General features: G+C 32.1%; 1 protein-coding gene across 2 annotated transcripts in view; it reads right to left on the bottom strand.

The window, feature by feature from the left end:
- LOC114326854 (transcription factor SOX-13) overlaps positions 1–13,560 on the bottom strand; it is a 576,610-nt gene that overhangs the window by 6,599 nt on the left and 556,451 nt on the right. The gene's annotated exons all lie outside the window — the stretch shown is intronic.

The raw sequence follows: 13,560 nt of genomic DNA, 5'->3' as shown, positions 1-13,560 counted from the left end.
AGAGAAGATGGTCTTAGTATATAAGTATAGACCTAACACAGTAACAAACAAAAGCAACGAACGTAGGATAAATACGCGATGATAGTGAAAAATGCAAAACATGAGCACCCAAATTACTCCCTCTTTGTCAAAGCAAAATAGCATGAAAAAATCAAATGCAAATACTAAAGGGATTATATCTGTGGATAGCTAGCAATCACATCGTTTAAAAAACAGAGCATGTAACTCCTAGATTATGAATAAAACTTTCCATACTGGGACCTAAAAGGATGTTTAAGGAATTATTCATACACATAATGTATGTGGCTTCTAGCAAAGCTATAGCATGCTGCGCCGCTCATACTCGCTAGCTGTATCTATTTTTCAGTTTTTTTGTACTCCTTCACGATTTACCTGAGTTTTTCAGCATCTTCTTTTTATCCAGTTTCATAGTTTCCGGGCAATTGAGACTGAGTTCTTCCTCTTAATTTTTGTTTTATTTGTTGGTTCCTTGCCCATTTTTGCCCCACGAGAAGCTAGCGAATGAATGGTCACTCCAGATAGAGCACCACATACCGGGAAAATGTTAATTAAACCTGGGCATCTTTCTCCATTTCTTTTTTCGTTCTTTTGGCATACAAATTATCTCTTCTACTCTGTTGGTCAGATTGCCAGCAAATTTGGGACTGTTCAAATATTGTCGATATGTCTTGATTCGACGTTGTTTCCAATTTAGATTTTTACGATCTCTGTCTTTCCTAATGTATTTTTTTCTGGTCAGAGGTTCTACTAAATTTTTTTGCATAGTTGCAAGACACACAAACAAAAGAGCTGGAAATGTTGACGCAACTCTAATTGTCAATTACCAAAAGTTCGAAGCGGTCCAAGAGTTCATATACCTAGGGACATCATAGGTTAACTCCTATAATAATAAGTCAAGGGAAATAAAAAGGCGAATCATAATTGCAAACATCATGGTATATCAAAGTACTTAGCTAACAACATCTGTCTCAAAAAACTTAAGACTAAAAAACATATATGTAATCACAGCTCTAATGAATCAATTAGAAGAGAAGGACAAATCAGAATAGAAATTGAAAAAGCAAATTGAGACCATATCTTCAAATTATGATTAATTGAACCATAAAGTAGGGTCATAGGTCATGTCATGGTGCTAAATGCTGGCTAAATGTGTATTTTGCAAGGTAGTGAAAATCCAAGATAATAAAATAATTAATAGAATACTTCCATAATTCTTTCAGCTTATTATTAAAACAAAGGAAAAAATAAATACAGTAGAGTCCCGCTAATCCCGTCCGAATCAGAATTTGGCAATGGGTTTGGGGAAAAATATGCAGTTATAGTACTCTAAGAACCACTAGTTTATATATCTAAAAATAACAATAACATATTATTTCAAGTACTTAACTGTAATAAACCTTTCAAATTTTTCTTTTTTTTTTTTTAAATCATTTAAATTTCTTTGCTTTAATGAAGAATTCCTCTCCCTCAAAGCTAAATTACGCCAGTGTCTCAAAATGGTGGTATCCACTGGCGTGGCGGCGGGGTGTTGCTCTACGTAGCGTAGCGCTACGTAGAGCAACACCCTGTGGGTTACCCGCTGTTCGCTGTTGACATCTTCTTCCCCATCACTTTTATCAGAGGGTTTTGAAGGTTCTTCTGTAACCATTTCAATGATTTGCTGATCATCATATATCTCGTGGCCACCATCATCAGCTCGCACCCATCCTTCTATATCATTGTTCGCCTCTTCACAGCCAGGAATATTTTGCACAAGGTCCCTTAACACTAACAAATTGGTTTCTTAAGCCTCTAGATCTGGATTCTTCGTAAGTAAGGCTTGGTCAATGTTTTTCTAGGAGTTTCTTATGACTTTCTCATTCACAGATTCCCAAGCCTCTGATACACAGTAAATGATGTTTTTTTTATTTTTATTTTCTTGAGTTTTTCTAAGAGTGGCAGTAATTTATCTTCACCACTGATTAGTCGCCTCAAGAGCTGCTTTCTGTATAACTGTTTCACATGCTGCAAAACGTGCTGATCCATTGGCTGTATCAGCAGGGTAACATTTGGTAGTAGGTAAACAGCTGTACTTAATGATAGGCGTATTTATTTACGTTATTCCTTATTAAAAGTGTGTTTTAAGAAAATTTGTTTAATCCAAAAAATTCGGTAATCCGAAATGGGTTCGGTCCCAATTATTTTGGATTACCGGGACTCTACTGCATATTATTTAAAGATTTAAACTAAAAACGAAGGGCAATTTTAACTGATGTAGGAATAATGTATGATAGTAATGTGAATGTGGACAACAACTAGGCATCTATATCAAACTTTCCTAGAAAAAGCTCAAATAAGTAGTCGTATTCTGGTCGCAATAAAGGCTACATGAATAATATGGTTGTTGGATTTGCATCATAGATCAAAAAAGCTTGCAGCCTTTGATTAGCCCCAACCTTTCGCTAAACTTGATACATTCTTGCTAAATTTAACAGTAGTATGGATACGGCAGAATGGGTCAGATAACTAACTGTAAGTGAAACATTGTTAAATTTTAAACTTATATCGACCGCGCAAAGTAATCAAAGCTTCGGCAAATTGGACAAATGCAATTGAAAATTGCAAAAATAGTAGTCGTAATTTCCCTACAAACACGTGAACATACTTGCTCTCTCTCACAATGTATTCTCAAACAATAAATTACCAGCGGTTCATATATTCGTAAAAACGGAGATAACATTTAAGTAAGTGAACCAATTGTGTATTTATTAGTAAAGTTCTCATGGCGATACATTCGGTTTCAAGAACTTAATGACAAGTTTCTAAACTGTTCCCTATTGTTTAACTAATTGGATAATTTCAGGTCTACCGACTCTTTAATGTTTTGTAACGAAACTTTTAAGATACTTTTTTAATACAATAGGTTTTAAGATACATAACCAAATAAAACTCGTACTAGGAAGCACTGAAGGATACAGGAGGCCACGGTAATAATTGTATACAATCAATCAAAGAACAAAGACCGCAATGGTTTGGTCACGTTAGACGTAGAAATAAAAAGTATGTGGGACGAAAGATAGAGTTAGAAGTATATTATGGAAGGAGATGTAGAGGAAACCCGAGGAGAAGATGGAAGGACTGTGAACAGGGAACTTTAGAGAAAAAGGTTTAGGTGAAGAAAACACGATGGACACAAATGAGTTTCGAAGAAGGGCAACGAACAGCGACCCTTAAAAAGGGAAAACTTGATGAAGAAGAAGATTATGAACCTGGACATTTGTAGCTAAAAAATTAACCGCTTTTTATTTTTGCATACTAAATAGTAAATAAAATTGTCGGTGCAGGAACATATTTCCAATTTGTTCCGGCTATTCTTTTAATATAATCAACCCATCTCATCTGTGGTCTTCCTCTTGGTCGTTTACTTTCGTAAGGTGTCCAATGTGGTACTGTTGCATTCCAACGTTGGTCTATTTGTCCAGCAGTGTGGCATGCGAAGCTCCATTTAAGTTTGGCAATTTCTGTTATGTCCTCGACTTTTGTTTTTGATCTTACCCAGTCGTTTCTCTTTTTATCTGACAGTCGTATACCTAACATTGCTCTTTCCATTGCTGTTTCTGTTGTGGCTAGTTTATTCATATTTGATTATGGTCCTGGTTTAAAATCCATATGTCATGATAGGAAGGATACACTGGTTGAATACTTTGCTCCTCAAGTATTGGGGTATTTTTCCGTTCTTAAGTATCCAACTAAGTTCTCCAAATCCTGCCCATGCTAGTCTTGCTCTTCTAGTAATTTTCACACTTTGGTTCTCTTCAGTGGCGTACTGAGCATGGTGTCGCGGGTTTCGTGGAACCAGGGCCCGGGCCCCGCAGGGGCCCTCTATAACGCGCTTTTTGTTTTTTTGTTTCTAATTTGATGGGGACATTTTGAACTACACAAGTACACACTAGGAAATGTAACTGCTTGATAAATTTTAATTTTGTGTAGGTACATACTTATAAATAAAAACAAAGAATACCTACTCATCAAAAAATTTAAAAACAAAATTTATTTATTAAGACAAAAAGTCAGGAATTGGATGAACTAACTAATTCAGGCATTTTTTTTTCGATACCCTTTTTTTAATAAGTCAATACATTTTTCGACGAAAAGTCAATACTTTTCGAGTTATTTGCGAGTGAAAATATTTATTTTTCAACAAAAAAACCACGGTGCAGGCGGTTTTTCGCAAATAACTCAAAAAGTAAGTATTTTGCCAAAAAAAACTATTAGGTATTGGCAAAAATATAACTTATAACAAAATGAAAAAAAATGGTGTATGTATAAAGTTTGCAGACCCAGTAGAAGCAGAGTTGTCGCTTATGAAAAGTAGGTTTTTACTATTCAAATTCCAAATAGAATATTTCAACGTGGAATAACCAAAAAATCAAGCACGTTTCGGGGAAAATTCAACTTTTTTAAAGCATTTAAAACAGCTTTCTTTTTGTTTTTTAAAAAAGTTTCTAACATCAAAAGTTAGTAAGTGACGATCCAAATAAGGTTATTCCATTTTTTGTTGGTAAAAAAAATCGTGAAAATCACCCCCAATTAGCATCCGAAATTAAATTAATCGTTACCGCTTCACAAATTACTTTACTTCTTTATTGTTTATAAGTTCTGTAAGATTCATTGGTTCAAAGTGCTTATTTTTGAAAAGGCCGTAGTTATCTAGATGGGCTTAAACGAGTCACTAATCAGAGGTGTAACCAGAATGATCCTAAGGCGGGGGGTTACAACTACTTTATGGTCTCTGGGGGATATGGAATAGTAATGGTTTTAAGCGTATAGAGCTCAAAGTACATCCAAATGGGGGGGTTAAAACCCCCAAACCCCCCTGGTTACGCCTATGTCGCTAATCACGAATATACCCAAATTTTGAACATCCTTATCTTAGTCAATTTTTGTCTCAAGGAAAACAAAAAGTCCACAATACTCACAATAGCAAAACCTATATTTTTTTTACTACTTGAGATGTTTGGTATCACCAATAACTTAAAAGGGACAAACTTTATTTTGAGCGTTACATACTTAATTTTGATATAAGAAACTAAAAAAAAAAACAAAAATAAAGCTTTTTTAAACACTTTAAAAAAGTTGCGATGAGTTTTTCCCTAAAAGTGCTTCATTTTTTGATTATTTCAAAGTTGAAATATTAGATTTTAAATTTGACGAATAAGATCCTACTTTTTATTATCTACAACTGCTCCTACTGGGTCTACTACTAAGAAATTTTTTTTCGATAAAATACTTAGGTACTTTTTGACTTATTTGAGAAAAACATTCTAAAAACGTGTTTTTTTTTTGTTGTTGAAAAGTAAAAATATTCACTCGCAAATAGCTCGAAAAGTATTGACTTAGTTAAAAAACACTATAGAACTAAAGTTTAGAATTAGTCCGTTTATTTAATTCCGGACTTATTTTGAATATATGTTTTTTCACTTCCGAGAAGGGGTGAAACTCACCCCCAGGGCAAAAGCACACATCGGCACAATATCACTTTTTTTCTTTTACATGTTAGCTATATGTGTGCCAAATTTCATGTCAATCCAAGCAGTTTTTTAAAAAATTTAAGCAAAAGCTCTGAGTAAGACTATAAATTTAATTAGCTTGAGTTTTTATAAATATGTATAATATGATATATTTTATGATATATGATTTAATGTTTATTAAAAACTTTTGATATACAATGTGTGTTTTTATTGGGCGGGCGGGCCCGCATCCCAACTGGAACCAGGGCCCGCTGATCTATCGGTACGCCACTGGTTCTCTTTGTCAAGTTTCAGGATTTGGTTTAGGTAGATATATTTCTGGAATTGTTCTATCTCACTGCCATTTGTAGTTATATGTCTGGGGTCATCTGTGTTTGTCATTATTTTTGTTTTTCTCATATTCATTTTTAGACAGACGTATTTTTGGGAGCTGCCTTCGAGTTCCTTCATCATAATTTGCAGTTCTTCGAATGTGTTCGCTATCATCACGATATCGTCAGCTAATCTGAGGTTGTTTAACTTGTTGCCATTATCGTTAATGCATTGGTTGACCAATTTTTAGTTTGAAATTGCCAATTCAAGTACTAACGTTACCTAATGATTCCAGTTAAGGATGAATTACTTTGTTTTATCTAGATGTGTCTATGTGGATTTTAAATAATATTATACATATATATTCGGAGCAAATTAGTAGCTGTATATAATATAACAATAAATTAATGGTATGTACTACTTTGAGTAACTATTTTAAGAGATAGGAGATAAATTATTCCAGAATCATTCAACAATGAGTTCAAATTATATTCATTTTTATGGTCTCGAGTGGATGGAAGAAGCATAAACACAATGTGTATTTATATAAATATATCATACGTAAATAATGGTATGCCACTCGAAAATCGAAAATAATAAAACAGTCTTTGATCTCAATAGAGCTTTTATTTTTTTAATTGTAATCTGCAGTCCAGATGAATAATATAGTGCTTGAGCTGATGCCAAAAATACAATTAAATATTATTCACATAAAATGATACATGGTTTGTTTTATTGATACGTTTCAGAGTGATGTTATATAATACTTGACTGACTTGTGGGTGTAAACTTCAGTTTACGAGTCACTTAAGAATATGTTTAATTTATAAACAAAGGGGTTAAAACGCAAAATTTGTACGAGTGTCAAGTAAGATTTATTTGTGGAATAATTATTAGACATTAAGTTGCTTTATTATACTATGAATAGTTGAACATGGTCCACAGTTACCAAACAAACATTAAATATAAGACTATGTAGCATCGCAGAATAGACAATTTAAGACGACGCGAAACTATGAAACTATTTTTAGGGCAGTCAATGAGGGTATTTCCTTGATATTTTCACAGTAAGTAGGGAATAGCTCAAGAAACAAAGTCTACCCTATGCCGATGTGCGCTTTTATCATGGGGGTGGTTCCCACCCCTTCTCGGGGGTGAAAAATGTTTTGGTTAAAATAGCCACGGAAGAGGCTAGAGAACCTTATTTTAAGCAAAAACTGTTCTATAATTATTTTTTGAAAACTCGATAGGTACTTTTTGAGTTATTAGTGGTTGAAAATTGGCCATTTTCATTGAAAAATGCCATCATTTCGGACGGATTTTTACGAATACCTTAAAAACTATGCATCTAACAAAAAAAATATATAAAATATTTCTGTAGGTTATAAAAAACAAAGAGATTCGTTTCTTCATAAATCTTCTAGTTAAAATATAAAGAGGGATATGGTAGGTAAGAAAAGTTTGTTTTTTTGCTGCATGCCCAAATCGGTGTATTCAACTTGAAATAACAGAGAAACTGTCGATTTTAGGTGTATAATGATACTAATTAATAACTTTTGTAGTGCTTGAAAAGACCTTTAAAATGAGCAATACTAATGGTCGATTACATGCAAACTAAGCGAAATATTCTGCAAAAAGTTAATGACTAATGTATTTTAAGAAGAAATGAGAAGTATATTTATCCCCTCATCCATCAGAATTTAAATACATCTTTTTCCTTCTACAATACTTTTTATTATAATGTTATTTCTATGTTCAAAAAGTTTGACTGGATTAAAATGAATGGTTTTTGAAAAAAAATAAGATCAAATTATAGAGCGCATTTTTAAATTTTCTTAAAAATCTTCCTTTTTCTCCATGTAACTCGAAAAAGATAAGAGATACGGAAAAAAGATACCACAGAAAAATGTAGGGCTTTTTCAGATAAAAATTTCCTTTTTATTTTTTATTACTGTATCTCTTATAATTTTCAAGTTACATGGAGAAAAAGGAAGATTTTTAAGAAAATTTAAAAATGCGCTCTATAATTTGATCTTTTTTTTCAAAAACCATTCATTTTAACCCCGTCCAACTTTTTGAACATAGAAATAACACTATAATAAAAGGTATTGTGGAAGGACAACGATGTATTTACATTTTGGTGGATGGGGGTTAAAATTACTTCTCATTTTTTCTTAAAATACATTAGGTATCAATTTTGTTTGCAGAATATGTTGCTTAGTTTTAATGTAATGGACCTTTAATTTAGCTCGTTTTAAAGGTCTTTTCAAGCACTACCAAAATTATTAGTAGTATTATACACCTAAAATCGACCGTTTCTCTGTTATTTCAAGTTGAATACACCAATTTGAGAATATACCAAAAAACAAACTATTTTCACCTACCATATCTCTTGTTGTATTGTAACTAGAAAATTTATGAAGGCAAGCGTCTCTTTGTTTTTTATAACCTACAAAAATATTTAGTTTTTTTAGTTAGATGCATAGTTTTTAAGGTATTCGCAAAAAACCGTTCGAAAAGGTATTACGTTTCAATGAAAATAGCCAATTTTCAACCACGATATCTCAAAAAGTATGGAGTTTTCAAAAAAAAATTATAGAACAGTTTTTGCTTAGAATTAGGTTCTCTAGCGAATTTCGTGATAATTTTAACCAAAAAATTTTTCACACCTAAGAAGGGGTGGGAAACCACCCCAAGATAAAAGCACACATCGGCATAGGGCAGACTTTGAATTAGGAGATAAGTAGAGGTAGGCCCAAAATTTCATTAAAATCCATGCAGTAGGATAGAATTCGGAGGTAATATCCTATTATTGCTCCCATTGACTGGCGTATTTAAAGAACTGTACAAAAATTAGAAGAATAGGATAGGAAACAACTGTATATTTTTTCACGTTCTGAAATAAAATTCTCACTCAATGTTCCTATTTGTCATAGAGATACCCTGTGTTAGAGGGATACGTCATAACTAGTGATCGAGTCATTTTTTCATTTGTTCAGAGGTTTATTTGTTTGTACTTTATTACTACACTTTTTAGCTGCCATAAACCTTTCTTCGAGTTGATCGACTTCTGAAGAATATCTTTTTGAAGAAGAAAGACTTCCTGAAGACTTATTAAAATCAAACTTCTACAGCCAAAACACATAGAAAAGAATAGAAAACGATACATGGAAAAGCTGGATAACGTAAAAGCTGCAGATAAATACGGAATACGAAACGAATTACTAAAATATTGTGGAGCAGCAATAACAGAACAATTGACAACATTAATTATTAACAAAATTATAAAACACAATAAAATACCGGAAGAATAGAGAACTAGCGAACTAATTATACTACTCAAAACAGGAGATAAAAATATAAACTTATGCTACTAAACTTATACTACCCTCAAAACTTAGGTATGTACATCTAAAATTTTAGAAGAACTAGTTAATCAGAGAATAAGTTTAGCAGATGAACAACATGGCTTTCGTACTGGAAGATCGTGTATAGATGCAATATTCATCATAAAACAAATTACTGAGAAATCAATAGAGTATAGTAGTAGACCAACATTGCTGTGTCTGATTGACTAGCAGAAAGCATTTGACAGAGTAAGACTCAAATATGTAATCCATCTTCTGTATAATAGATAAGTTTCCCTAGATACCTTAAAAACTATTGAAAAGATCTACCAAAACAACAAAATGGAAGTCAGGAACGCAGATGAAGTCAAGAATTTATGAAACCAGTATAGGACCAATAACGGCAAGCATCAGAAACAAGATCCGACACAGCCACACCACAAAGGCTATTGGAAACAGCAGAGATGAGTGTACTGAGAAGAATTAGAGGAAATACGCTGAGAGATTGAAGGAGGAGTGCAGACATTAGAAGAAAATGTAACGTACAGAGTATAAACGAACGGACACTAAAAAGAAAACAGAAAGGAATAACCACATAGAATGGGAAAGACCCGTGTGGTCAAAATACCAAGAGATAAATAACCAATCGGTAGAAGAAGTATCGGACGACCGCGCAAAAAATGGAAGGAGTGACAACCTTCCATCCATAGCGGTATCAACCGCAGAATTGCTTGTAAAGAGGAAGAAGAAGAAGAAGAAGAAGAAGAACAAGAAGAACAAGAAGAACAAGAAGAAGAAGAAGAAGAGGAAGAAGAAGAAGAAGAAGAAGAAGAAGAAGAAGAAGAAGAAGAAGAAGAAGAAACGGATTGACAAATATAAATTATAACGTTTCCAAATAACGTTTCCGTATAAAAAAATATAATGTTTCCAAAAGTACCATGCAAAATAGTTGTTTGTATGTATTTTTTGATGGTTTGATACAAAAATGTGGAGGAAGATTATGGATTCTATGGAGAAAAATCATTCGAAGATGTATTCCAGATAACTCAAAATTTGGAATTGAAGATATTGAAACGATGGACTTGCAAGAGGTTGATGAGACATACCATCAAAAAACTGGAAAAACTGGAAAACCATCAAATCCCTGAGAATGTAGCTGTATTTGATGCTTTATGAGCAAATTTTTATTTCATTATTCCTGTCACATTTGATAAACGGAATTCTCGAAATTGGATGCCTTTGCAAGATGTTTTTGAATATTGTGTTAGAGCTACATTTCCCAAATAACTCTGAAATAAGCAATATATTTATTATTGCTTTTACAGTGTTGTCAATTTATTGTCTATTTACAGTGTGTCGCTTTTGGGATGAGGACACCCCTTTATTTCAGCTATCAAAATAAATACAGATTTGAAATTTTGCACAGTCATACACGTTGATGGTTTACACTTTTTAAGATAGTCAACTGAAATTTAAATTTTAAAGGTATTCAAAGATAGAAAAGAATAGATAAATATTTAGGCTATTGATTATGTACTATAGAAAGGAACTACAACGTTAACGGGGTTTTATTATTTCATATGGTCAATGAATCTCTTTATATGAAAAAACCGCGGAGTGCTACCATTTAGAGGGGTGCGTTTTTGAGAAATGGGTAAATTAGTCCCTGGGCACAGGTTACATTAGGGTGAGTTCTATGCACTTTTGGTACAAACAGGTCTACACAAAAATTGTTCCTGGTTAAATTTCCTATCTAAATATAACTTTTTAAAGTCAAAGATACTTTTTTTTACAAAAATATATTCAAACGAAAAAGCACAAAGAAACCCAAAAGAAAGAAATTTTGTTTTTTGTCCCATAACTTTTGTCCACGGAGATATAGGTATAGACATTTCTTCACAGAAAAAAAACTTACATATTTTCTCTTTAAAATAAGGTTTAGTACAGGTCATTAGGATTTACAGTTTTCGCAATATGATTTTTCAAAGTTCGCCACTCACAGCAATTTTGGGCAATTTTCCTTGTTATTTCGCAAATATTGTTCTGTAAATTTTTCTACGCAACTTTAGGCATATGCAATGGTACATGTAAGAGGAATAGAAATTAATTACCTTTAAAATGTTCTACTGTATAATGTTGTACGACTTCTTTTAAAGAGGTTATCTTTTTCAAGATTTTATACTTTAACCGAGTTTTTATATTTTTTACGATTATTTTTTAAATTTCCCATTATAACTTTTTTTTCTTCTTCATTTAGGTATATATTATATAATAAAAAATAAAGCTTATTCTGTTTACTTTAAAATGGTGTATTATAAAAAATTCTAGGATTATTTTTGAATAAGATATACTTTTTCAAAATGTAATAAGTACATACTTGCAACGATTTTTGATTTTAGGATTATTTTTTAAATTTCTCATTATAACTTTTTTATGTGATTGTGTGTTATGATTGAATCTTATTTTTTATAGGTAATACTTTGGATCCACTTGACTCGGCCGGGCAAACTTCAAAATATGGATTAATTCCAATATTTACTGTCATAGCCCCTGCACCACAAGCTTTGCTGGAAAAAATAGCATGTAAATGTACAAAATGATGTACAAAAAACTGCGTTTGTAGGAAGATAGGAATTAGTTTTTCAATATTCTGAAAAGAGTGCATGTGCATGGGTACTAATTGTGGGACTCTAAGATAACTGAGGTGTCAGAGGTGAGATTGAAGCTAATGCTAACGAAGAGATGGACTTTGATTTTGAAATTTTTTAAATGTCAACGTTTAAATAATTTTAACTAAAGTGATGTTTTCTAAGACTAATGTTTATGTAATTTTTGTAAAAGAAATAATTTTAAATAACACAGGTAAAAAAATATCAAAGAATCACTCGGTTTCCATTATTTAAATATAGATGATACACCATTTTAAAGAACAGAAAGTAAGCCCTCTTTATTGAGCAATATATAGTATATTCATGTACAAGAAAAAAAAATTATAATGAGAAATTTAAAAAATATTCCTAAAATCAAAAATCGTTGCAAGTACTTATTACATTTTGAAAAATAATAATATCTTATTCAAAAATAATCCTGGAATTTTTTGTAATACACCATTTTAAAGTAAAATAGTTATTATGAGAAATTTCAAAAATAATCGTAAAAAAATGTAAATAATAATATATTTTTTATATTAGGTATTATGTAATATATAATATAATATTATATTATATATACTATATATAATATAATATTATATAATATATAATATAATAATATAATTTTATTTTTATATTATATTATAAAAAATCGTTAAAAGTATAAAATTTTGAAAAACCATAATCTCTTTAAAAAAAGTCGTACAACGTTATCCAGTAGACCAGCGTTTCCCAAATGGTGGGTCGCGACCCGGTACCGGTCCACGAAAGAAAAATGCTGGGTCGCGTCGTCTCGCCGTCTCACATCTTGCATTTTAAGGCAGTGCTCTGACTGACGCCACCGCTATTTTTGTGATATTTTTGACTTCTTGAACAATTTAAATATGACATTACAAGGTAGCAATTAAAACGTATTTAGAGTACAAGAGAAGGTGGAAGCTGCAACAACAAAACTTAATTTGAGGACACGTCGCGAGCAAGCAGGAAATTACAAAGCTTTTAAAAATCTAACAGACCTACAAAAAGAGTAGGACGTGAATTCATTGTAGGATGAGATTTCAGTAGCTTTCAAGGAACACCTGTTCTGGAGGCAAATCTGAAGGAATATTCCCCCATCCACAGCAACAAAGTATGGATAAGGAATCCATTTACAATGGACAGAGAATCCGAGACAGTCCTTCCTGATTTAGATGATTACCACTGATAGATTATTGACTGCCTTGCCGGGATGAGTACCCAGTTTTAGCAGGAAAAGCGATAAAATTTCTAATTTCTTTTGTTACGAACTATAGGTGTGACGCGGGGTTTTCAATAATGGTTTTCCTCAAAAATAAATACATATAGAAATCGTTTGGAAGGACCTGAGAATAATATTAGTATTTTTTCCTCCAAACGTGAATTTTTTAGTTAACCAGAAACAACTGCATATTTCTCATTATTAAATTATTTGATTTTTATTTTGTTTTATTACATTTTTGTTTGAGCTAATTATTCATTAAAATATATAAAACTATAATAAATATTTAAATATATGTTTTCTTGTACACACATACCAGAGTATACAAAAAAAATTGTGGGTCACGAAGTATAAGCACAAAAATAACCGGGCCACAGAAAAATAAGTTTGGGAAACGCTGCAGTAGACCATTTTAAAGCTAATTAATTTCTATTTCTATTACGTGTACATTTCATATACCTAAATTTACGTGGAAAAAAGTT

This window comes from Diabrotica virgifera, chromosome 5, assembly GCF_917563875.1.
Source record: "Diabrotica virgifera virgifera chromosome 5, PGI_DIABVI_V3a".
NCBI classification, from domain to species: Eukaryota; Metazoa; Arthropoda; class Insecta; order Coleoptera; family Chrysomelidae; genus Diabrotica; species Diabrotica virgifera.
The sequence above is the reverse complement of the archived record's forward strand: the minus strand, read 5'-3'. Positions and strand labels throughout refer to the sequence as shown.